The sequence below is a fragment of the Agelaius tricolor genome, unplaced genomic scaffold, assembly GCF_023055355.1.
Source record: "Agelaius tricolor isolate 1412-34295 unplaced genomic scaffold, bAgeTri1.0.p SCAF_13, whole genome shotgun sequence".
NCBI lineage: Eukaryota > Metazoa > Chordata > Aves > Passeriformes > Icteridae > Agelaius > Agelaius tricolor.
The window spans coordinates 6,756,007-6,782,072 of NW_027269273.1; the positions used below are offsets into that span (position 1 = coordinate 6,756,007).

Consider the following 26,066-nt stretch of genomic DNA (forward strand, 5'->3'; position numbering starts at 1 on the left):
GGTGCAGTGGCTCCATCACTGAGCAGGGGAAGGGCCATGGGTGACATTTATCAGGAATTCTGTCAAGCCTTTGGAGAGATGGAGCATGTCCCCCATGAGAAAAGGCTGGGACAGATGGGATTGTTCTGCCTGGAGAGGAGAAGCTTTGGGGTGACCCAATGGTGGCCTTCCAGTGCCTGAAGGAGTTGACAGGGTACACAGAGAGGGACCCTTTACAAGGGCCTGGAGTGCCAGGACAAGGGGGGATGACTTTAGACTGACACAGGGGAAATTTAGATGGGATATTGGGAAGGAATTGTTCCCTGGGAGGCACCACAGGGTGCCCAGAGCAGCTGTGGCTGCCCCTGGATTCCTGGAATTGTCCAAGGCCAGGTTGGATGGGGCTTGGAGCAGCCTGGGACAGTGGAAGGTGTCCCTGTCCCTGTGGAATGGGACAGGTTTAAGACCCCTTCCAACCCAAACCATTCCATGATTTCATTATTCTGGTAATTAGAGTAAAGGGAATCAAGAGGTTTGTGTTCCTACCTGAACCCTGGCCCAGACTTTAGCAAACTCAAACCAGAATGTGAGAGAGCTGAGCATAAACAGCTGAAGCTACAAAATACTTTTCTGACCCACTCTGTTCCAACACTGCCATTACTTGCATACAAGAGAAAGAGATTTCATTCATAAACTTAAAATCAAAATTCCCTATTGCACAGGAACAGGGAATTTCTTCCCAGCTGCATGGGAGGATTTGGGAGCTGCACACACATGGCTCCTTCTTCTCTCCTCCAAAGCCCTGGAGGTCTGAGAAGCTCTGTGGGGTCATTGCAGGGAACAGAGAAAACTCGGTGAGATGAGACCTGACCTTTGCCAGTCCTTTGGAGCACTGCAGGCTCAGAACTGGAGCACAGAATACTGAGTTTGTGTCACCCTGATTTTTTAAGATTTTCTAAGCTTTCTGATGTTTACATTCTTGTAAAAAACTTTCTCACACACTTTCTGTAAATAACTTATTGTTTTGCATTCTTTTATGGAAGAAGAGAAATTTGATAGACTGTTAGTTTGTCCCGTGTCATTTGAGAGGTGGCACTCAAATGTCACTTTTAGAAAACTATAAATATTAGAGTCAGAAAACAACTTCCCTTTTTTCTTCACCCTGAGAGCAGTAGTGTGTGCACTTGTGTTGTTTCATGTCCTATAGCTACAAGTTTGCTCTCAGTATTTGGTCTCAGTATTTCTAACCTGTTGTCATTATAGTGCAAGAGTTCTATTGTCATTACATGGCAAAGGTTCCATATTGCCAGAGTTCCATACCTCCTTGATGTTCCTTGTAGGCATCTCCTCTAGACATTGACTCTTCCTCATCCTTGCAGCAGCCAGATAGCTCCAGTTCCACCAATCCACTCTTTTATAGCACTCTTCTTATTGGCTACAGGTGTGGCCTGTTAACATCAGGCCTGCTCCTAAGCTTTACTAATTAGCTCAGCTGCAACTCTTTAGGGGATAAGATTACATTCTATACCTCCTTCATTAACCCAGACTGTATCCCCCTAGACAAACCAGTTGTCTGGTTTGCAAAGCCCTTTCTGGGCTGCCTGGGACACCCTGGGCACTGGGTTCTGCAGTCAGATGTCAGAACTGGGAGCTCTGAGCACCTTGTTTGGCACACACACGTGGGAACTGCTTCATGTCTCATCTACCAGCTCAGCCTAGCACCCAGACTGTTCCTTCAGCTCCTCTGTGACAGGCGTGAAACCTAAATTAAAAAGAGGCAGAGCTGGAACCAAATATTCCAAATGCTCACTCTTACCACTTCATCATCAGCAAAATGCTTTCACCCGTAATTGTTCTCATTACAACAGAAAAAAAGCCAGAGCACAAACAATGCTGAGCTTGGTATGCAAGGGATGGCATCTCCATGGCTGAGCTGAGAGCGCAGCACAGGCATGTTCTTCAAATTGGAGTCAACAATTATTCCACACATGGCACAGGATGGAGCTGAAAATAAATAGAAGGAAGTGACAATCTGCCAAGTGGTGTGTAAACATGATGGCAGCCTGAAAAGATTCCCAAACATATTCTTTTACTGACATTATGTCTTCAAAGCATTTTTCTTACCTTTAAAAGATGCAGTCTGTACTTCCTTGATCAAAATTACTCATTTACTCATCAGAAAGAACTTATATTATGTGTATTTTTTCCTTCAAATGATGAAAATATGCCTTTAATTGTCAGCCCGTTCTTTTAAGTTCTTCAAAGCCTTTTGATGTTTACATTTTTGTAATGAACTTTCTTATGCACTTTTATGTAAATAGTTACTGTTTTACTTTCTTTTCTGGAAGAGGAGAAATTTGATGGATTGTTGGTTTGTCCAATGTCATTGGAGAGGTGGCACGTTCATCCTCCAATCCACTGTCACTTGTGAAAGTCTATAAATGTTGGAGTCAGAAAATAAACTTCCCTTCTTTATACCTTGGAAGTTCCAGCGTGCATGTTGTTTTATTTCATGTCCTAGAACAACATTTAATTATGAATTATTTTTGCTCAGAAGCAGATTTCGTGGCTGTGTTTGGTGTTAGGCTTTGTCTCTGGTTCATTCAGATGGCTGTGAGGTCTCTGATACCTGGAGTTCACTCTTGTCACCAATTGCAATGTCAGCTTGGGAACTCGGCCTCTGCTCCTCCCTGAGTGGCCAATGATTCTGAAAAAGGTTCCTGGACCAAGTGACCTCCTGCCCAGCCACACCATGAGCTGAGGAAGGACACTTTGGACATTTTTAGTCATCATTTGCATTTTTAAGTAGGATTTTAGAAATTGGTTCCCATCTTGGGCTCCCTTCCCTCCTCTTGTCCTGCGTACACGAGGGAGCTCCAAGTGGGATTCGCCGGCTCCCTGGCACACGTTCTGTTTGCCTGTCTCCTGCCACAGCCACAGAAGCAGGAGCAGATGTTGGTAGAACATTCCTGAGTGTCGTTCTGGGGTGTGCAGCCAGACATTTGTCAGGCTGCTTTGATTTCCTGAGGACTGCAAGGCAGGTTCTGCTGGATAATTCCCATCTGCGACTCTGAGCCGCTCCTGCCAAATCCACCCCAAGCCTCCAAGGAAGATTTCCTCCTCCAGATTTTTTCTCAAGGCTACTTTTTATTAGTTTTCTTCAAGAAATCTTCTTTTCTTTTTGTTTCCCCTTGTTAACACAGCTATGAAGATGGAGAGAGGCAGGGTTAGGAGTAAGGAAAAGATGCACATTTCCAAAAGACAGCCACATTCTTTGCCACCTTAGTGTTTACAAGTGCTGCTAAAGCCAGCAAAATCACAAAGATTTCAGCAAAAGATTTTTCTATCCTCCCACAGCTGAAGAAACATCATCATTTAAACACATTATATACATGTCAGATATAAACTTCCTTTTTGGTCTAAGTGCCTACAAACCATTTTCCAAAGGACTTCTGGAAACAGCAAATCACTTTTTTTGCATTTGTACATAAAAGATAAACACATATTTTGCAATGCCTTAAAACACGCTTCAATTTCACCCTTCACCATTCAAAGTCCAAGTGGACTTTGTTTTGTTCACTCACTCCATATCTGAATTAGTAAATAAAGTACAATTAAAGTCTTATTGCTGAGTATCACCTTTGAATAGAATAAGCCAAAGTTTTGCATGAGATTGGAAACGTTTCCAGATTTAGAGAAATTATTAGGTTAAATGGGTTAAGGCATTGTCTCAAAACTAAAGGAAGCTTTCCAAATGCTTTCTTCATGAATAAAATCATGTTCGAGCATGGGGCAGGAATTAGGTAGGTTTTTTTCTGCAGGGAGAAAAAAAACTGGAAAAAGCCATTTTCCCATGCATTTTCTATAGGACTCTTATCTAGACATTAAAGTTTGGCTAGGTGATTCATTTAGCTTATCTCTGTGAGTGAAGGAGATGCCCAAGCTGTGGCCTTGGATAAACACCACACAGATGGGAACACCGGGAGCACACAGCCCTGATTTTGCAGGGCTTGCCGGGTTTCCCTCCCAACACCTGGCTCGTTTGCAAGTGCTTTAACGGGATCTAAGGCAGGGGCTGGAAAGGCCCTTTGTGGGTGGGCTGTGCCCCGTGGGGAAGGGTGCATCCCTGCTCCATCCCTATCCCCACCCCCTTTCCATTCCCATGTCCATCACCCTCCCTATTCCCTTCTGCATCCACTCCCTATTCCTATCCTCATTCCCATTCCCATTCCTGTACCTCCATCTGTTCCCATCCATATCCCTTTCCATCCTCCCACTCACATTCCCCTTCCCATTCCAATTCCCCTCCCATCCTCAGCTCTTTCCCTGTCTCCATTCCCCTCCTATCCCCATCCCTTTTCGTCTCCCCAGTCCCATTCCCATCCTCATTCCCCTTCTCCATTCCCATTCCCTCTCCCCATTCCCCTCCCGTCCCTTTCCCTCTCCGCATCCCCATCCCTGTCCCCGCCGGGTGCGGAGGCGGTGCGGGAGCGCCCCCTGGTGCCCCACGGCTGCAGTCCAGGTGCGCCCGCGGCCGTGCTGGGAGAACAGCAGGGAACAGCAGGGGACAACCAGGGGGACAGCAGGGGAACAACCAGGGGGACAGCAGGGGAACAACCAGGGGGACAGCAGGGGAACAACCAGGGGGACAGCAGGGGGGGAACCAGGGGAATAGCAGGAGACAGGGGCCAACGAGGGGGACCAGCAGGGGAACAACCAGGGGGACAACCAGGGGAATAGCAGAGGACAACCAGAGGAACATCAGGGCACAACCAGGGGGACAACCGGTGGACAACCGGGGGGACATCAGGGGAGCACCAGGGGAACACCAGGGGAATAGCAGGACACAACCGGGGGAATATCAGGAGACAATCGGGGGAGCACCAGGAGAGCACCAGGGAGAGCATCCGGAGAGCATCCGGAGAGCATCAGGAGAACATCAGGAGAACATCAGGAGAACATCAGGAGAACATCAGGAGAACATCAGGAGAACATCAGGGGAGCACTGGGAGACAACCAGGGGAGCAATCGGGGGAACAGGAGGAGACAACCAGGGGAGCAGCAGGTGTCACAAGGTGTGCACAAAGGCTGCACAGGGGAACCCCAGGAGTGCAGGATGCACTGCCAGGTGTTCCCTGTCCCTGTGCATGGCAGGAACTCAGCCACAATGCCACTTGTGTCCCTTCCCTGCTCCTCCAGGGGTTGGGAAGGGCTGAGGAAGGTGCACATCAGTGAATTCTCGAAATGCAGAATCCCCCATCTGTCCATCTGGCCAGTTCCTGTTCACAGAGCATTGAGAAGCAGCACCCTCAGCAGGCTCCTCTCCACTCCCTGCCCTCCAGCCCAGGGGCACACAGAACCCCACGGAATCCCAGCCTCTCCTCCCTTTGCTCACCCCCACCCTGACACATCCAAGCACACCTGACACCCTCCTGCTCATGGGAATCCAAAGTTTTCCAAGGAAGTTCAATATTTTCATAGTCAAATCCTAGGGGAAAAAAAAAAAAGTTTATCTTATGATTCATCCTAAATATTGAAAGTGTAAATTTATTGGGAAAAGAGCTAAACCATTTCAGAGAGGCAAAGTCCTCAGCCTCTCTTGTTTCCATTACACGGATGAGAAAGTGTGACTGTTGTGCATAAGAAAAAGGTAAGTCATCTTCATAAATATCTCCAAAAGGCCATTTAGCTCCATCAGCAAACAAGGGAAATGAGCTATTTAGCATAGTTTAGTGAGTGAGTTTTCATTTCAAGGTTGAATAATGGCTTAAAAAAGAAAAACAAAAGAGGCTTTGAAACTTTTCCTAACCTTCAGCTCCACTAAACATGAAAACTGACTGCTGAATTCAGGGGAAGTGACCTATTTCTCAACACTTCAAAAAGCTTAAAACTGTGCAAATGACATTGACAAAAACATGTTACTTAGCTTCCTTTACACAATATGGTGAAAATCAAGTCAATATGAACTCCATTACAGGCAAAAGGCCTAAAGAACAGAGTTCTCAGAAGAAATACATTTCTCTTAAACTTATTCTTGATTTTATTTCTTATTTTCAAGCATCTCCCCCAATGTGTGTTATGAAAAATTGATTCCCATTTGGAGGCAAAATGTGTCCATTTGATGGTGGGGTCAGTTACAATTACGAAATAAATTGGGAAGTTTTTCCTGATATTGCTTTTCAGTCTGAATTTTGCACCCAGCACTGCCACCACCAGGAGAAAAAATATTTTGGTTACACATGGAAGAACAACACAGTCAACATTTTACCTGTTTTGTACTTAAGTAAAAGCCAGACTTGAGTACAAAATATTGCAGAGTTCACACCAAGGCATTCAGGTTATCTGGTGCTTTCCTAGTACACTAAAATACCTGGGTTTTTAGAAGCCCCTAAGTAACTAACTCCAAACCATTTTCTACACTATTTGTTTTCTCAGCAATGCTTTGTCAAAAACAGCCTTGAGAAATGAAGGAAATTAATTGAATTAAAGGATTCTCAATTAAAAATTGGCTAATTTTTACAGTAACTAGCAAACCTTTCTCCAATCCAAGCTTAGTTCCAGACAAGATCTCTAGCAGCTCCAGTTCTCTAAAGATGCCCATGGATAATTTTTGAATTTTGAAATAAATAGCAGATACAATCTTCTTACCCTAATTTCCCCTGCATCCTTTATTCCCATCTGCTATCAGAGCCTTCCTAGGTCTGACTGACAGAAAGCAAACTCTGGAAGCTGGAGCCTTATTGAAAACACAGTCAAAGTGACTGAGAGTCAGGAGAAACCAGTGCAAGCTTCAAGTCACTGCTCAGAGCTGGGTTTTTACAGATGGAACATGGCACAGGCAGACAGCTTTGTGTGATTCCCCTTTTCCTGGGGCAGGGAGGGGTGTCTGTGCAGGGTGGGGAGCCCTGGGCTTGCTTTTCCTCCTTCCCCAGCACCACTCATGGTTTGCTCAAGCAAAATGTCTGTTGTAACCACACAGGCTAGTGAAGAAATTGTCAAACTGGGCTTCCAAAAGCCACACCTATCCTTGTTCACAGCCAAAACAGTCAGGATTAAAACCTGGGAGCTCTAGATTCTCTCCAAGAAGGCAGATCAGGGAGGCAAAAACTGTGGCTGCAAGCCCAAACCCTGGGCTCAAAGCCATGGCCTGGGCCATGGCTCCAGGGCAGCTCTGAGCCCCAGCTGGGGCCGTGGCCAGGGGGGCTCCCAGCACTGCAGGGATGGTGCCACTCAGGAAATCACCTTTCCCTCATGTTCAAAGGACAGTCCTGACACAGCCTTGTGGACTCTTTGGTTTACTTCTCCATAAACCTTTAATTAATTAAAGGAAATTCATGTTCTCTGGGCTTTAGTTCACTTTCTGGAGCTCTCAGGAAAAGAGTTTACCAAGAACTGAGGCCCAGGTTGGAAACATTGCTGAGTGCTGCTCACAGCTCTGCCTTACCTTCCTCAGAAAGTTGTCTGAAAAGAAAAACCCTTGAGCTCTTCCAAGTTTGTTTTGATTTTATGTAACTGCTCATTTTAATGTGGCTTCTCCTGCAAGTACAATCAGATCATGCTGATGTCCGTAGCCTCAGGCAGTCTAAATTTCCTGGCACAACAATATTACAAAGATAGAGAGAGAGAAAATAGCCATGAGCTCCTTGTCATCTGCAAATGAAAGAGCAATGAGAGAAACATGGAACAGTTTGGATTGAAGGGACCTTAAACCCATCCAGTGCCACCCCTGCCATGGGCAGGGACACCTTCCACTGTCCCAGGCTGCTCCAGCCTGGCCTTGGGCACTGCCAGGGATGCAGGGGCAGCCCCAGCTGCTCTGGGAAATCCATTCCAGGGCCTGCCCACCCTGCCAGGGAACAATTCCTCATTCCCAATATCCCATCCAGCCCTGCCCTCTGTCATTTTGAAGCCATTCCCTGTGTCCTGTCCCTCCATGCCTTGTCCCCAGCCCCTCTCCAGCTCTCCTGGAGCCCCTTTAGGCCCTGGCAGGGGCTCTGAGCTCTCTCTGGAGCCTTCTCCTCCCCAGGTGAGCACCCCCAGCTCTCCCAGCCTGGCTCCAGGGCAGAGGGGCAGCTCCATGGCTTCTCCTGGGCTCTCTGCAGCAGCTCCAGGTCCCTCCTGTGCTGGGGCAGCTCTGCAGGTGGGGTCCCCCCTGAGCACAGGGGCACAATATCCCCTCCCAGAGATGCCCAGCTGGGACAGACACGGGTTCCAGTGGGGCTGGGATGTCCCTCAGTGCAGCTGAATTAATGTTGGTGCCGCTGCAGTGCACAGACCCTCAGTGGAAAAGCATCAAATGCCCTGGTGCCCCCCAGCTCCCAGCTATCTCCCTACAGACACACAATTTCTGGCAGCTGTGGAAGAGCCCCTTAGCCTCTTTTTCCCCTGCTAATTTCCTAACACACTGATGATTTTCCATTAGATTTGCCAGACAGACTGACACCTTTAAAGCAGTTACATTCCTGCAGGATTCAGGCCAATCACAGGCAGGTGAGAGACACTTTGGCCCCTCAACTAAGACTATGGAACTTTGATAGCACACAGAAGTTTGATAGCACTCAGAAGTTTGATAGCACTTCATGACTCAGAGGTCATGGAGCTTGTAAAATGACCAGAGAAGATTAAAGAAAGTCAATTATGAATGATGGGAAGAAGTCGGGAAAACATTTTGTCTCTGTGCATAATTTAACTCCTTACTTTTCTCTTACAACCACAAAAGCTCACTGTTTGAGTGTTTACAGAAAGCACATTTTAGTTGTGCATCCATCAAGCTGATCACCCCATTTAATTAGGAAGGGTAATGCACACCTTCAGAGGAGCCCAGCAGGCTTCCAGAGAAACTGAGGACAACAGCAGCTGGCATTACTGATAGCTCTAGCATAGATTAAAGAACCCCTCTTTGAAAACAAACACTTTTATAACCCCTTTTCAGAGCAAAGAGCATCTAGAAACCTCATCGCTTTTTGACAGACTGTTTTGCAAAATCCCTTCTGTGTCACTTGTTATATGATGTATGTACATAGCACAGCCAGTGATACATCATCTCTATCACTGCAGCCAGTGCTGCTTTGTTTGTACAAAAGCTTGGTTGTGGACTGAAATGATAAAAAGATGAACATTAAGCCCTGGTTACAGATAAGAGTGCAACAGTGCTTCAGAAGAAACAGAAAGTCTTTGAAGTTGCTGAGAAAGTTGAACAAATGTAAACCCAAAACACAGCAGCCCCCCAGTCCCACCTGCCATGCCTTTTTTTTTTTTTTTGGCTTCTCCCCTGCTGTGTACATAGAGAAAAATACAACAGTTCAACAATGAGCAACAATCCTTGCACATCAATCAACAGTTATGCTTTGAAATAATGTTGGTGTATTAATTCTTCAAAGCCAGACATTGGACTGAATACTCTTTGCAAAGAAAGCTGTGATCTGCTACAGACACCCTTCAAAAGCCAAGAGCAGTGTATGAAAATAAGGCAACATTAAGAGTTCAGAACTCCTCATTCTTGTGGACATGAGGAGAAAGAACATGAAATAATAAAAGTGTTTGGAGTTTTGAGGTTGGGCTTTGCAAATACCCAAGATGTGAAGGTTAATTGTTCACCTGCTTAAAGAAGGAATGTATTTGACCATTTTCTGTGAGGATGGACAAAATTTCTTTCAATCAAACTGGAAATGAGGCCATTCCCATGTTACAGAGGAAATGTGCATGTGATGCTCTGAAAGAGGAGTTTGCCACATTCTCATCAACAACCACTCAAAAAAGAATGATGGAGCTGGATTTTTTCCTTGTTCCCAAGTGTAAATTTCTAAAGGTAGAATAAGGAGAGAGTCCACTGTAGAAAATACATCCATTTAGGCAAAGAGTATGTTTTAAAGTCCAGGATTTTATCCCTGCCTGGATGGGGCAGCCTGCTCTAGTGCATAAATTCTATCATTCTCTAGTGTTATCAGCAGGACTTCCCAGGATCACAAAACCTTGGAGGACACTGTAGAACCCTGAGTCACAAAACAGCAGGATGGCAAAGCTGCTTCCCAAAATGCTCAGATCCTGTTCACTTCAAATGTAAGCCAGTGAATCACTCATTTTGGCACATGTTTGATGTGTGCTAGAAAAATAAATCCCATTTTCCATTCCAGCCATCCCAAGAGCCTGAGCTCCATGCTGAGTGTTGGCTGCCTTGTTCCCAGAGCCCACCACTCCTCATCCTCAGTGTCCACCACTCCTCATCCTCTGTTTCAAGCAAAATGAGGCCAACCTGACACAAGTAGGACAACTCAAGTGAGCCCAGGTGTTGTGGGAATCTCCTCCAGAGGTTCCTTCTGCTGCTTCATGGCAAGCATCCTTCTGCCTGCTGCCATGGGCATCAGAACAGGCCTTGGAGGCCTTAATTCCTGCAGGGAAAAATTCCAGTATGACCCTTGTCTCTACAAATAATTCCTTCTAAAAACACAACTCACTCCAGAGAAAAATCTTTTACGATTCTTTCTTTTCCCTTACTAATTTCACTGGGATTACAAATACCATTTCAGTTTCTATTCCAGTTCTTTGGAACCTCAAGGACACCATGGAAACAACATCCTCCTCCCATAGATTGTTTGGAGCTGGCTGCAGAACTTCCCATCTTGGGTCAGGTGACCATTTGCCAGCCATTACTGAGGTGTCTGAGAGCTTTCTCTGATCTCTGATATTCCCCTGCTATCTCCAATTCCATTTCACACATCACAATCCATTTGTAGCACGATTTTTCTTTTCTCCCCACTGTTCCTTTTTTTGCTGCCATTTCATTTTAGACCAAATTAAAGCAGGATTATTCTTTTGTATTTGGGGGTTTTTGACATGTAAGAAAAATATGTCTTCCCTTTCTTTTTATAGGATGTATGAATTTCAAGTGTAAACTTGACTTACTTGCTCAAGTATACTATTTAACAAAAAAATTCTCTCTCTTATATATATATTATACAAAGCAGAGAGAAAAAAAGGAAAATCCATTTGTTCATGTAAATTACACAGAGAAAATTTGCAAATACTAAAATATAAATAATTAGAATAAAATAGAATAATAAATATTATTTAGTATAGAACCATAGTTTTACTTAAATAATTTGAATAGGACAAGTTCAAACAAGTGGTATCTAATTTATGAAAATAGATTCAATAGTAGCTGACACTTACCTCAAATCCACAACTTCAGATTAGTCACTTTACCAACTTTGTTCAATAATTTCTGAAGGATTCCACAGACTCTGGTATGATTCTATTATGCCATGACTCACAGCTGATGAATGCTCTTCCAATTCTCACTCCTGCAGAAATAAAATTTATGAATGAAGTGATTAGTTCCTAAAAAAGATTTTTCTTCCTAGTATTGTAGAATCAGTTTAAAACAGACCACAATTAAAGTGTCGACGAGCTAATTAATACGAATACTTCAAATTTATTAACCAGAACCTGCCTACATAGAGAAGGTAATTAGTCTTGGTTATATATAATCACTAGTCTTGGTTATATATATGTGCATACACACATATAGAAGATATAGTCAGTATATTCTATTGAATTATTTCATTAACTTAATGAGGAGGGAGGAAAAACCACAGCCACCTCCACCTTCTACCAATCACACAGAAAATTCTTCAAATGCTATTGGAAAAGCCATGGAATTCTGTGAAATAACATGGGCAGTGCTACCTATCCACTTTGGGAACACACCACCTCCAGACAAACAAGGTTCCTTAGGAGCATTTTATGCCAGATTCCATCTCTGTGCAAATGTTCCAATTTACATGGGATAAAGCTGTAAGAAATAAGATTTTTTTTTTTGCCGTTCTGATAGAAAAGCAAGAAAAAATTAATGTCTTATTACATTTTAATGCTTAGCTTGTGGAAAACTCAGTCAATAATAAGATTAAATCCAAATCCAATCCTAAGGGGTGAGAATAGGAGTTTTGTTTCTCACCCCTTGCATTTTTTGGTCACTACCAAGAGCTTTGTTAACAAGTGACCTCATCCTGTCTCTCCAGACTGTTCCTACACTTCCCAAGCATTCCTTCAGCTCTCTGCCCACTACTGAAGATTCTTTTCTATCACTTCATTTTTTCAGTGCACCAAATCCTGGTTTTTCCACCAGCTCAATGAAAATTATCAATGCTTCAGCAAAATCAAAATATGCAAAACCCAACAGTAAAAAAAAAACCCAACCAAACATCTCCCTATGCCCAACACGCTTTGCTAATTATTGAATTTGTCTTTATTTCCAATTCCAGCAGCTGAGTTTTTCTCTGTTTGTCAGGCGTGTAGAAGAGCCCAGCACCACTGCTTCATTTCTGTGCTTAATTAGCTGCAAAAAATAGAAAATCACCTCTCAAGCTGCTCTTTGGTGAACTCTGTTTTTATTGTGAATACATTTCTCTAACAAGTACCAACAGTTGAGTTAAAATTTCTATTCAGCACACATTTATCCCCTGGTGCACCTGCAAGAACGTCTTTTTAAAAAGTCAGAAATTAGCAATAGATTCCATTTTAATTACAAGAAGCAGCAAAACTATGAACTTTTATCAAATCAAAAATGGGCAAATAATTCATTTTTTATTTTGACAAGGCTTAACTGAGCTGTGAACAGTCCACTTTGCCCTACATTGCCCTGAAAAGTTGAACCAAAGAACATTTCTGTGATAGCTTGAATGGACTTAACCACCCACCAATTTGCAATCCAAATGCAATAACAACATCCTTTCCCTGTTATTTGTATGCTATATTAGAATATCCCAAAATACTCCTAAAGCCACCTCTAGAACACTTCAGTAGGAGCATTAATAACCTTTAAGCAAAGTTCTGTGTTGCCAAAACCACTCTGAAGTAATATTTTAGCACCAGCTTTCTCTACAAGAGCAATGGGGGTGATTATAACTCAATTACAGACAAAGACAGGATAGGTACAAGGGACATTTTTTTTTTTGTCTCTTCTAGGAGAAATCAGATCTAGCTGTGAGGGCTTTGTATAAATGAGGGAAAATTACACCTCTGTGTTACTTGCTTTTGTTTTCTTCATCACAACCACCCTGAGCAGCCCCTGACTCCATGTGCTTTACATGGCAGGCAGAATTTGTCAATAAAGCAGGTGGGAATCAGTTTCTTTAAGCAGAAAAAGCCAATTCTTTATTGTATAGGTGGTATTTTATTGGATTATCAGGAGGCACTGTGTCAAATCTTATTGGTTGATAATACATTCACACTTAGTTCATTGGTCAGTACATGGTATTTTGCATATCTATCAAACTTCTGAATTTTTAGTTATTTATTTTTTCTACTGATTCTCATGAGACAGATCTTATTGTTTATACAGGTGAATTTATTTTACACCCTAGGAATAGATTGTTGTGTTAACAAACTCTCATTCCCAAGGTTGTTTCCACATGGCAACTGCCAAAATATTTAGCTGCACTTTGGAAGAAGTGACAGGCCAGCTACTAATTTAGCAGGGCCAGCCCGATTTTATGAGGCCTTTCTTTTATAATATATAGGTATAATATATAAATATATATTTATTTTAAATATATACATATATATATATATATATATATATCTCTACCACAGCAGAGCTTCCTTTTTCCATCACGTTTCCTAATAAATCCCCAAGAAAAGTCATTCTGCTGTGCTGGCAGACAGTTCTGAATATCTTCTGAATATCTGCTTTCCAGCATTGCTGCCAATGTACAATGACGTGGGTTTTGAATTTGTTGGAAAAGGCTCCACCTTGAGAGCCACAGTGCTGAGAGCTCAGTGCCAGCCTGCCCAGCCCACAGGGCACCACCAAATCCCTGTGGCTTGCTCCTCATTCCAAGGGTTCCTATGATGCCTTAAGTTTTAGCTTTCATATTTTTCAGGTTCTGTGCTGCCTGGGTGTGTAGTTCTGAGCTAAGTGTTGGTGAGCTCTCTGCACAAGGTAGGGAGACAAAACAATTCCTTCTACAGCTGGGGACCAAGGACAACCATTACAAGTTTCAGGCCCAAGAGCAGAAACAACATGGACTGAAGAGAGAAAAACAAGCAGGATGGGACTGCATAACCTAAAGCTGTAATTGGAAAATGAACTCCAATATGCAAATGAAGCAGAACTGATCTAAGTGAGAGACCCCATAACCAGGTGTCCATTTTCTGACCATTTTGGTTCATCTTGGGTGCAGCCCTGGCTGGGCTCTTGTGCTGCCCAAGGTGGATCCATGGAAGCCTTTTAATAAATCCCTATTTTATTCTCTAACCCTGTCCAGCCTCTGTTCTAGGGCAGCCTTCTCAAGGCATCCCCTACAGGTTTCCAACAGCCACAGGTGCACATGGGTTTGTACTCCTATTACCACTGAGATGCTTTAGAGGATTTGGCTTCTCCTGCCTCTTTTCATGAAGTAATATTACACTTGAAGACTGTGTGTGCTATGAACTGTTTCTTTAGCAAATACCTACCCTCCAATCTAAATTATTTTCTCTGTGATCTCATCAGCATCATTAGAAATAAAGCAGACTGATTTATAAGGCCCCTGGAATGCCAGTGCCCTCCTGGGCTGCAGGATGTGCTGTCTGGGCTGGCTGATGCAGGTGCAAAGGACACAGAGTAACCAAAACTCAGCTGTCAAAAGGAGAAAAGTATAGGTAAATACATTCTGCAAAGATACCTGCAGAATTCTGATACCTGGAAAACAAACTGGTTACTGGGAAAAGTTGGTCACCTTGGAGCACTTCATGTTTTGTCATTAAAAGGGATAATAACCCACATACCAATAAACCATTTTAAAAACCAAAGAGGTCTGAAAGTACCTTTCCCAAAGCATTGGCTCCAGCCCAGCCAGTTCAGTAAATAATCGGATTTGAGGATGCAACTTCTATTCCCTGAGGACAGCAGGGGATGTGAAGCATTAATCCAGTGACCTCACACACACTAATCTGTGGATAAAGAGCACCATGAGAACGAAATCAGGGCTTTTCTGTCACAGAAGGATGGGAACAGCTTTATGGAGAAAAGCCACAGAAACCTCTTGCACACAAAAGGAAAAGTGTTCCGCTTAGAACAGAAGTGCTTGGCTGTGTTCAGGGGGCAGCTCTCACAGGGCTGAGATAACTCTCACTGTATTTTTTGACAGGCAATTCACCAAGATTTGATTAAGTTCAGTAATCATTTCTCCAGAATTTATGAAATTCTTAAATGCGGGTGACTGCTTAACAACATGTTCCAGCAAGAAAGAAACTGCCCCAGCCTTTCCAGCAGAAGTTGAACTGTACAGCTCCTTTTCCAGCATTTCTGATAAACATGTTACCTTCTCCTCATGACAATCAGACAATGCCTGTATGTGAATGAAGCCCAGGACAACCTCCCCCTCCAAGGGAGAAGCAGCAATGCTGGATTCCCACCAGAAAAGCTCCTTAGGTCAACTCTGCTCAGGCAGAGAAGAGAGTTGGACTCTCCAAGGAAAATACGCACAACTTCCAGCCTAGTTCAGAAGAAGGCCTAGAAGACCTCTGGGATGTTCTCTGCAGCAAAGCCCTTTCATGTGTGCTCCCTGCCAGTAAAAACACACATCCACCCAGTGCCAGCTGTACCAAGAGCCCAGTTCTGCAGACAGAAATGAGACCAAAGGAGGTGAAGCACAGGAGGCTTTCAGGGAGAAAATGATAGGATGTCACTTCCGTAACAGAAACAACTTCCTTGGTATTCTTTTCAACCAGAATAAAATAAGAATGAGAAAAATGCTCTGTTTCTAATGACTCTCAACACAGCTGTGAGACACATTTATTTGTGAGACCATCTTTGTGAAAACATGCACTTTAAAGCATGCAGAACACAGTCAACCTTTAAAGAGAGAACAGTCCAGAACCTTAACACAGCAGAGCTGGTGATCTGCCTGAAATAATGACAAAGCTTTCTTTGCTGGCTTTTAAAAACCCAAGAAAGCTAATTACAAGGATGACTGATTCTTTGGTTTCTGTGCTTAAATATCTAACTGAAGAATCAGGTGGCTAACCAAGGAAAAGAGAACTGCTGCAGGTGCATACACACACTACCAAGTATGGCAGGGTATGAGGGAAAGTAAGATTTTTATTTCATAATAAAGAAATAAATCTGATCAATCAAAGAAACCTGTAAAGGACTGGACCTTAAGATATCATTACAAAATATTAGCAATATTTTTTTTTGCAGTAGCTACTTTAAATTTAACTTTAAATATTGTCAACAGATGTTTTTATATCAAGGTTATCATTGGCTTCCTTCATTATTGAAATAGTGTATGTATATGTATATATATATGCGTGTGTGTATATATGTGATCAAGCCACATATATCACTTTGTATTATCTTGTTAAATACATGCCTCTCAAACATAATTTTAAATTTAAAAAAAAACCACTGGACAAAGAGAAACACATTAATCATGCACAACTACAAATCTTCCCTTCCTTAATACCAGGAAGGGATAGAGGGGAGCAGCAATATCTGCTCTTACTTGTAGCATATGAACATTTGTAAAACACAAAGAATAAGTACCTGGCAAAAATACTTGAATGCATCTGAATTAAATAAAATATTTCTCTTTACTGGCTTTAACAGTGAAACAGATCTGCCTAATTGAAACTCAGGCTTTTTAGTTTTTTAACAAGAAGTGAAAAGATTACTTATTTAAAAAAAAAGCTAAATCAGTACTGTAAATACTGTTGAAGATTGCAATGCAAGATGTTCTCCATTACCATCTGTATGGCAGATTATCTTTTGTCAAGTGGGCAGTTTGCCTGATCTCTCTCTTTGAGTGACCACATTCACACCTCCCTGGGAGGGGACATCTGCTGATAACAGCCATTGAATGTCCCTGCATGGCTGATAAGAACTGTAACATCCCATTGGGAGATGTGAGCCCAGGGGGAGGAGCCAAGCATTGCTACCCAGATATAATCCAGAGGTTTGGAGACACCAGCACGGCTTCTCCACGGGATTCCCAGAGGAACAGCAGCTGCCTCTCCTTCCACTGGATCTTCAGAGGAAGAATACATCCTTCTCTACAGGATCCCTGCTCCAGCAGAACCACCCCTGGCACTGCAGGAGGGCTGCAGCCACATTTCCAATGGGACTGCCACCAACACCCTGACCCACAGGGTTCTGACTCTGTCAGTGTTGTTCTAGTGTATTGCATTGTTTATTTTATCCTTTTATTTTTTTCCTTTTCCCTATTAAAGAACTGTTATTTCCTGCTCCCATATTTTTGCCTGAGAGCCCCTTAATTTAAAATTTATAGCAATTCAGAGGGGTGGGGAGGGTTCACATTCTCCATTTCAGGGGAGGCTCCTGCCTGCCTTAGCAGACACCTGGCTTTCCAAACCAAGACAATACTGGAATCCCTGGATAATCACTCTGCCTGTGCTTCTCCACTTGGCCTGGGTGCAATCAGGAAGTTTTCAGTCTCTGTCTTCCTCATCTGATTGCCAGGAGAGCCCTGCTGACATCCTCAGGAGAAAGCAAAGAAACCAGACAACACAAGGCTCTGAACAAAGCACCCATGAGAAAGGCAGAAAGGAAGAAATACAAGAAAACAAGTTTCCCACTCTCTGTGTCATTTCTCACTCTCTCACTCCAGCTATTTTTGCTTTCACATCCAGCCCTGTGACTTCCCAGAGAGGCTCATCCAACCAATTGTTTTTTCCTGCACTATGACCAAAGGATAAGGCATCACTTTTGCTTCCTCCAGTGAGCCAGTGGATAATGTATACAGAACAATTATTTATTAATAGAGTGCATGGCCTTCAGAATAGGCTCACTATGCTATGAGACCCTGGGCTGGGCTCAAGGACAACCACAGTGTCCACTGAACACACAGCAATGGCAATCAAGACAAGGGCATTTTTATTCTGCACTGGACAACCCTGTGACACCTGAAGTCTCATGGAGTATTTCAGACCTTGTTCTCTCAGACTGTCTCCTGTGCTGTAGGAAGCTTTGCATGAAGAAAGCTGACATGGAAAAAAAAAAAAGTACAGCAATCTGTCTTTTGAGAATGGGCAGGGGAAAACTTTTGTCTTGTTTCATATTGAGTTGCTACATTTGGAAATAACATAGTTTTGTTCACTGTACACACTAAAAACTACTCAAAATGGTTTCATTTAGTTATCACACCACCACAGCAAAGCCCCTCAACACCTTATGACTGAATCCCCATGAAAGTCTTATAAACTAATTTCAATGCACGATTGCAGAAATTGTAGTTTGTTAGATCTACAGAGCCTAGTGGTCCATGAAAATCAGTGAGCCCAAATTCAAACTGGAAAATATGAACTAAAACTGCACCCTAAACTAACAATGTGCAAACAACAGGACACTATAAATTATTTTCCACTGATGAAACAAAGCACCCAAGTTTCTGAGTCAGAAGCACAAACTCATGAAAGAAGGGTAGGTTTTCAATTTGGCACCTTAGAAGTAATTAAAGAGTATCCTAAAATCTAATATGACACAATAGCCAGCAACTAAAGAGACTACAAATGTTCTTCTGCAGTAAAATCCTACTTTTAATGATCATGAAGTTATAAAATCCACAGTGTTCTGCTGCTTATACTGCAGCATCAAATCTCCACTTGGTCTCCAGGTGATGTTAATGAGGAGAATGTATGCTCTTACTGTCAAGCTCAATTTGAAAGAAATCCCAGCCTTACTTTAAACCAAATTTTTAGTTCTTCCACTGTTACTTCCTCCTATCAAAACCAAGGAAAAAAAAAAGCCTGCTCAAAGGAGTCAGAGGAGGAAAAAACCCACAGAGCAATCAGCCTCACCTCAGAAGTGGACAGAAATGAAAATTAATGCAGAAATACCAATCAAACAGCAAACAATTAAAAAAAAAAAACAAACCAACAAAAAACAAAAAAACCCAGGGTCTACAGAAGATGAGTCACACAGAAAAATCAAATCCCTCAATGGGAGAACCACTGAGATGGAATCTGGGCAGTGAGTGGTAAAGTGCCTTGGTTCTTTTGGAAATGTGTTTCTAACCTACATCAGCCCAGAGGGTCTTTGGAAATCTTTAGAGTTGATGTGTAACAGGCTAGACAAAGAACAAATTGTTCTGGTGACCCTGTTCACTTCTAATACAAAAGTTCAGGCTTCCTTGCAGGTTAATAACAAATGCAATATTCTAGATGTGACATTTTATACAGAAATATTTTTAGCTTCAAGAAAAACAGCATTGCTTGAAGCGTATTGTTAAAAAGAAAATGCATCCACATTTTTGTAAGCCAAATCAACAGCAATGAAATTAAGCAAAGTGGTGACTCCAATCAGTTATTTCAGAGCAGGGTCCCTTTCAATGCTAATGGGCTGATCACACAGGCACGTGGACATTCTGGCAGGTGACAAATAAAAAGATTTTTTATATTATGCATTCCATTTAGGAATGTTGTATACACACATGTATAACCCCAGGTGGTAAACAAGCTGGTTCACATTTCCTGCTGGTAATGTAAAAGCTTTTCCTATTTAGACAAATGATATTGTGCAGAAATGAAGGTTTCAAAAGGAGAAGCGGGCCAGAGGGTGACAGCAGTGCTTCTCCTCAAGGACAGAGCAATCAGTCCAAGCCACGTCACCTAAAGACACACACAACCTACACAGGGAAGAAATTCTTTTATTTCTTTCTTCACTGCTGTCACCAAAAGCCCAGAAAAGGCCAGAGGTGCAATCACTCATGTGCCTCTGCATGGCTGTGCACATCCACACACCCACATACAGAATCCTAAATGAACTGAATTAAACACAAAAGACAAGTAACCAGGTTTGAATTACACCTTTGAGAACAAAGTGAATCAATCAGGGCTTTTCACCAAAAGTAGGCAGGTCTACAGAAGCTCACAGAAAGAGAATACCACCAGAATAAAGTACCATGTACACTGCCCCTCAGTGAGGTCAGGTTTATGTCCTGCTTCCCTCCCACTGTGACAGGGACCAAATCTCAAATGTGGGCACACAGAGCACAGTTCCCAGCTATTGTATTTGCTGGGAATGCCCTGACAAAGGCAGAATGATGCATCTGACTCCATGTTCTCAGAAGGCTTTATAATACTATATTATATTAAAGAATACTATACTATACTAAAGAATACAGAAAGGATACTTACTGAATGCTAAAAAGATAATAATGAAAACATTATTAAGAGTATTATCAGAGTCCTGACATAGCTTGGCCCCAATTGGCCAAAGAGTGCAAACAACTCACAGCAGAACGCAATGAAACAATCACCTGTGGGTAAACAACCTCCAAACACATTCAACATGTGAGCACAACACAGGAGAAGCAAATGAGATAAGAATTGTTTTCCTTTTCTCTGAGGCTTCTCAGCTCCCCAGGAAAAAAATCCTGGGCAAAGGGATTTTATCAGAGAATGTGAATGCCACCCCCAGCAGTGAAGAGTCACCTGAGAGGCTCCCAGTTCCCAGTGGTGGCCATCTGGGCAGGTCCATCCCTCAGGCAGCACAGGACTCCATCCTGGAAGGTCAAAATCCAGCAGCAAAGATGCAGAGCTTCCTCATTCATCAGCTTGAGACAGTGAAATGCTCCTGCAGAGGAGTTTATTGAGTGAAAATTTCACTGTGAAATGTGAATGGATTTCTGCAATCTACACAGACAGAGACAGGAATGGAAAACAGATTTACTTTGGAACAACAGGAGTTAGACTGAGACACCTTTCAGTCTGCACAAGCCACCCACCCATCTCTCAGCCAGGAATATCTGAGGAAGAAGGAAAACCATGGATTTCCCCCCAGTTCCCAGGCAATGTTATCACACTAAACTGACTCAGGGGAGGCCACAGCTTCTCTACAAGTATCATGTGCATGGTTGGAAAGCCCTGGAAAACTATTAAGCACCAGGAAAAGAGCACAGATTGACAGAAATCAAATTGTTTTGGTTTTTTTTTTTTTTTCCAAGTCAGCAATCACCTCCTCCAGCGGGCAAACAATGTTCCTTCAACCCCCCCTCTGAACATTCAATATCTAGCTTGGCTTCATGGGATCCACCCTTTTCTGCAACACAGCTCCTCAGTCTCCACCTTCCAGAGCTTCCCAGATTAATTAAGGGGACAACCTTAAGATTTCAAAACACAGATTGAAGCCTTGGGTGTTTAGTTGTTTGCTATTGAATTTCCAAGATACCTCACAGGGTCTGTGGGTAGCTGTGGTGGGTGGGATGCTGCATTCAAGAACCACCTCAGCTGCCAATTCAAAATCTTTAAGGATCATTTTTTTTCAGGAGTAGGCAGAGTTCCTAGAATTGTTAGAAAAAAGAAAAGGATGTTGGTGAAGCACATTTCACACATTGAGGTTTTTTTTTTCTGAACTGTATTTTTCTGTACACCAGGAAAACAGCTCACTTGACTTGAGAGCACTTGATCCCACTTGTCCCAAATATCATGATGTGGTGCCCAACACCAGAATTTTGAATTGCAAGTAAGGGACTTTTCTCTCATTCCCATTCAGACTTAAATAATATTGGAAAAACATTGCTGAAATATCAAGATGTGAAACACAGTGCAGAGGATTTTTGATGCCTAATTAGGGATAACCTCAATGGGTTCTTTTTGTGAGTTCTCTCAAGTGACAGTAGAATCACACATCTGACAAATGCAAGCACGAAACCAACATGATAATAAACAAGAAGACAAAAGAGTACATCAGAAGACCCAAAACCCTTTACAGTAGTGACTGTGGTACTGTTGTAATCAAAACTTGGTGGAGCTGGAGTTGCAACTGGAATGCTGGAGTGGGTGGATAATTCAGAGTGACCACCAAAGAAACAGTGACCTGAGGCAGAATTAATGTCCCAGACAGAGGCAGGAAGAGCTGGTGAAAATCCAAGTGAAAGCCTCCTGCAGCCAGGAGAGGCCAGAGGCCATGGGCACAGCCAGGCACCTGCTTTACAGGGAGGCTTAGTTTCAGACACTGAGAGGGGAAGGGACTGGCAGCAAAATCTCTGGAATAAAAATTAATTTCAAGGCAGCCTCCTGACCGTGTTCCAGTCTATCAGAGCTGGACAGGGAGGGCCTGCACTGCTCTCTTTAATACGCCAGTGTTCCTGAAGAAAAGAAATTTAAATTAAGTGTGCATATTTGCTTAGGAATTGGGATTAATATACATTACTGATCTACTGGTCTTTGCAGCTTAAGGTAATTGTAATGTCTTTAAAAGTTTGAAACAAAATTCTGTGTACTGAATAACTTATGCAAATATTGTAATAGAATTTAGTTTCTATGCTACTCAAATATAAAAGACTTAAACAGTATTATCCTACTCCTGTCAACAATTTTATTCTTCAAAAGAACCAAAACAAAAGCATTCCCAGTTAACCAGCCTGGATCACCATCCCTCCCAGAGGATTAGGAGCTTACCACATTGAGAGAAAATACCCTTTCACTGATCATAGTCACAGAGTTATGGACATTTTCCACTATCCCAGCAACACATTCATCACAGGTTCCAGCCCTAAATTTCTTGGCCATTTATGAGATGAAAGGCAAAAAGCACAGGTAATGCTGTTGGACATGTTGAGTGCTCAGTTATTTAGGTGAGTTTGCATCAGAAATAGTGGAAATATGGGAAGTTAAGGGAAAAGGAATAGTTGGAGAAGCAGAGCCAGGAAGTACAATGCATGTGATATCCCCACTCAGGCATCACAGGGACTCATAGGCAGACAGTCACAAGGAATCACAAGGGACACAGAAATGGGTGGACAGCTCTATTAGAATCATTTTTCCCTTATACACAAGAATTGATGCGGAAAAAAGTAAAAAAAATATTTATGGGTGAAGTGGCTGAGCAGCAATCAAATCCTTGTGAACAAGGGCAGAACTCAAGTGCAAGTGGGCTCTACAGAGAACTTTGTGTAAGGGGAAATTACTCCTAAAGCTTCACATGTATCTCTGGGGAATGAGACAAGACAAGAGCTCAAGACAAAAGCCAGGTTGGACAGGGCCTGGAGCAACCTAGAAGGGTGGAAGGTGAAGCTGTCCCTGCTCATAGCAGAGGGATATTCTGCTATGGTTCCTCTTTAGGAGACCATAAATAGATATTATTTAAGGTCCCTCCCAACCCAGACCATTCTGTGATTCTATACAGGGGTTGGAGCCAAGATGATGAAGTTCACACAGCAGGGAGAAGAGAAGAGTCCTGCACAAGTTGAAGCTGAGAAGCCAGCTGAATTTGGATGAAAGAAATAAGAACAATTCCAGCACAACTGTGCTGCTGCATTCTCCCATGTGGAAGAGAAAAAAAGATGATAAAATAATGACTGTGATAGAAGTAAGAGTGACTGGAAAGGTTGGTGAGTGCCACCTGCAGTGACAGCTACTGGGAGATGAAAGCAGCAGCATTTCAGGAAGATTTTGCCTGGGTAAATGATGCCCTTTTTAGCTCTAATAATTATTTAAATTAGGATAATTTGCAATAGCTCCAGCAGGGTAAACCCAGAGCTACTGAGATTTCCACTCCTCAGTTTCCTTTGCCTCTGACTTACTGTCCTTTCTCCTGCTTTCCTGTTATCCTTTAATTTCTCTCTTGAGCCCCTCACTACCCTTCATCAACTTCTACACAATCCAGTCAAAACACCAACCACCACCACAAGCTCTGGGCACAACATCAGCTTCCAAACCCATTCAATTTGTTTTAAATTCTAGAAAACTGAGTTGTCAAGTTTACCTTCATTAGAGGGACCTTACCCCAGCATCCTCCTGAGTGCTGCAAACATCCTGCAAAGAGTTCCCCAAACAAGACTTGTTCTGAAACACTCTGTTCTGCAGCTGGAGAGGGAATAGAGAGATTTACAACAACCATAAACACATCTTTAAAAGGCTGTTTTACTTGTGACCTGTGACAGTTCAGAGACACTTGCTATGCCTGTGGTGTTGGGTCCAGGAAAATAAATTCAATCTAGTGTGTGGATGAAGCTGTAGGTGGCAAGTACAAAGGTATAAAGGATCACTAAAGGAAGAGAATCTGCTAAATTGGATAAATACAGGGTTGTGTGTGGGAGTTCAGGGCTTAAATAAATGCTGAGACACCCTGGACAAACAGAACAACCCACATCTGGGAACAGATGTGTTTGCTTAACAAAATATCAATGCTGTAAAATGCCTTGAAAATTTATTGATTTTTCGCAGAAAACAAGCAATAATATCCAATTCCTCTATTTTCATTTGGATTTCATATTGACAGATGAACTTTCTGTGTGCTTTAGCAAGTGAAAATGGATATAACACTTTCTTGTGCAAACCACATGAATTTATCTCTTCACTCACTTAGTCTGATGTAACTCCAACCATGTAAAAATAGGGGAAAATATCAAGAGAGTTAATTTTTTTAAAAAAATTTATTTTTTATATTTTAATTTATTCTGTGGACAGTAAATATTGAGACTCAACAGAATATGAGGTTTCTTTCCTAGACTTAAAAAATTGTTTTCTGTAGCTTTAGGGCTGCCAGGTCACAAGGCACCTTGTACTGCAGGACAGATGGACAAACCCACAGTGCTCACTCCCTGCCCTGCCCAACCTCTGAGCAGGAGAAAGGACAAACTGAAAGGCTGGGAAGCAAACCCAAGGTTAAACTAAGTGTGGGTTCAAAATGCAACTGTAATAAACAATGCAGATGTGTGGCCCCATACTAGAGAAATCTCTTTATTCCCTTCAAAAGGATGACTAAATTTACTTAATTTGTATGGTTAGTTATGAAGGGAAGGAAAAGATTGGCTTCAGCCACTGTCCTCATTTAACTCCAGCCACTCACTCCTCATCCCAGGAGAGCAGGGCCTCCTCCCATGTAATGGGGACTTGGGAAGACAAATGGTATCACTTGAAACTTCCCCCCTTTCTCCTTGTTCCCCCACTTTGTATGCTGAGCACGATGTCACACGGTCTGGAGCATCCCTTGGCTCAGCTGGGGTCACCTGTCCTGGCCGTGTCCCCTGCCCTGCATGGCAGCATGAGGGGCAGGAAAGGCTTTGGCTCTGTGCAACATCAGCAAGAGCAGAAACACCTCTGTGCTATCAGCCCTGAGCTCAGCACAAACCCAAACTCAGCCCACACCAGACACAAGGAAGAAAAAGAGCCCTACTCCAGGTAAGATCAGCACAGGAGACAGCTCAAAACCAAGCAACTTCTTCTGGATTTATTCTCCCTCCAATGGGAACACTGAGTGTGACATGGCTGTCTTCACCCATTGTAGTAATTACATATCCTCTGAACAGAGAGAGACATGGTTCTCCCAGGAAAATCCTGGGAAGCTGTGGGAAACTGAGAGGAAAGAATTCAAACAATTGATATCTCTCTTTCTGTAACCATTGTTTATAGATATGGTTCTCCAGAGTGTGCTATTCATAGTTCACCAAGAGTGTGAGAGAAGATTCCTTAAGGCCAATCAGGTCTTAGGTCCACTACTGTTTCTAGAAGAACTGCAGATTTCTAATAATAAAGTGTCTGTTCATGCCTTCTGAGGATGGAGTGTCTGTATCACCTTTGTCTGTCCCCAGTACCCCTTTGGTGATGAGCTGTCAGATCCCCTTTTCCCTCTGCAAACCAGGGAACCCCAGTATGAACATCCTTTTTCATCTTTCAGGGGGATCCTACTTCTGTGATCACAGAGAGCTGCAAAGCTCACACAAATATGAGCCATGGATTTCCAGTGCCTTGATAACACAGAGGAAAAGAGCTCTGACACTCTTTTGATAGCTAAGATCACTTTCCCACACTGGCTGGAACTACTGATGCAAAAAAAACTTTCAAATGTGCATGAAGAGCACGGCAGGACTCTGACACATCAGTCTCTGCTGCCCCATAAGGTTCCAAACCAGCACACACACTGCACAAGCCTATTTCAATAATGATTACAATGTGATCAGAATGAATCTGGAAGCCATGGAGTTCCCAGGGCTCACCTCAAGAGCAAGGACCATCCTCAAGGGCTTTCTGCTGGCAGGGGCAATCCTGGGAGCTGGGACATCTTCAGGATGTCAGGAACCAGGCAGTGGAACTCTGAATAAAGCAACAATTACTATCACTGAAGATCATTATTTTGTGTATAG

At 42.8% G+C, this 26,066-nt stretch overlaps 1 long non-coding RNA gene across 2 annotated transcripts; it reads right to left on the reverse strand.

Moving 5' to 3' along the window:
- Nucleotides 1–2,116: 2,116 nt before the first annotated feature.
- LOC139595301 (uncharacterized) lies at nucleotides 2,117–14,902 on the reverse strand. Of its 2 annotated transcripts, XR_011680997.1 has the most exons (4): nucleotides 14,785–14,902; nucleotides 11,149–11,279; nucleotides 5,401–5,467; nucleotides 2,117–3,182 (listed from the first exon to the last, which is right to left on the reverse strand). It is a non-coding gene; the product is annotated as an uncharacterized lncRNA (long non-coding RNA). The 2 variants fall into 2 exon arrangements; XR_011680996.1 differs by lacking the exons at nucleotides 11,149–11,279; nucleotides 14,785–14,902 and adding an exon at nucleotides 7,424–7,548.
- Nucleotides 14,903–26,066: the final 11,164 nt, after the last annotated feature.